The 883-nt window shown below is 53.9% G+C and overlaps 1 long non-coding RNA gene across 1 annotated transcript in view; it reads left to right on the top strand.

The window, feature by feature from the left end:
* LOC108444941 overlaps nt 1-883 on the top strand; it is a 2,801-nt gene extending 1,918 nt beyond the window's left edge. Inside the window, exons 3-4 of the long non-coding RNA XR_001859657.1 lie at nt 117-178; nt 806-883. This is a non-coding gene — a long non-coding RNA (uncharacterized LOC108444941). The remainder of the gene's footprint in view (nt 1-116; nt 179-805) is intronic.

The raw sequence follows: 883 nt of genomic DNA, 5'->3' as shown, positions 1-883 counted from the left end.
GCTGGTGGAGGGGGTGGGGGGGGGGGGGGGGGAGACCCTCTCTCTGGGACAGAGAGTTTTTGGGTGCCAGGGGAGTGTCTGCCTAGAACCTCTCATCACAGCCCCTGCCTCTGCAGATCCCTGTGAACAGCCATGGCAGGGGAAGGGGAGCTCAACCGTGTCATCAAGGACCTGCAGAGTAAGTGTGCCAACCAGTCCCCTGCCAGCATGTTCCCTGCATGGCACATCTCTCCTTGCACCCAAGTCATGGGCAGTGGGGGGTGTCACTGCCAGCACCGCTCCAGAGAATCCCCGTGCCAACCCTGCCACTGCTGCCTGCTCCCATCCTCACTCCCAGCCCCTGGGAACTACCAGTGCCCAGGAGGTGGCTGGGCTCCTTGTTCCCCCTGCTCTCCTCCTTCATCCCAGGGCAAGTTCCTCTTTCTCTTTGAAGAAAAGGAGGCTCAGGGGGAATCTTATCACTCTCTACAACTACCTGAAATGAAGTTATAGCCAGGAGGGAGTCAGTCTCTTCTCCCCAGTTACAAGGGTTAGGACAAGAGGAAATGGCCTCAAATTGTTCCAGGAGAGGTTTAGATTGGATATTAGGAAAAATTTCTTCATGGAAATGTTTATCAAGCATTGGAACAGGCTACCCAGGGAAGTAGTAGAGTCACCCACCCATGGAGGTATTTAAAAGACATGTAGATGTAGCATTTGGCTACACACATGGTGGAGTTAGAAGTGCTGGGTTAATGACTGGACTCGATCTTGAAGGTCTTTTCCAACTTAGATTCTATGATTCTATGATTTTACCCACCATCAGAAATCCCCGAGGCCAGGAGTTGTGAGGCAGTGGGGAGAGGGGTAGGATGGGAGAAGGTGCCATGCCAGCCCAGCCCTG

Source organism: Corvus brachyrhynchos, unplaced genomic scaffold, assembly GCF_000691975.1.
Source record: "Corvus brachyrhynchos isolate BGI_N302 unplaced genomic scaffold, ASM69197v1 scaffold452, whole genome shotgun sequence".
Classification (NCBI taxonomy): domain Eukaryota; kingdom Metazoa; phylum Chordata; class Aves; order Passeriformes; family Corvidae; genus Corvus; species Corvus brachyrhynchos.
Note: the sequence above shows the minus strand (reverse complement) of the source record. Positions and strands in the feature narration are given on the sequence as shown.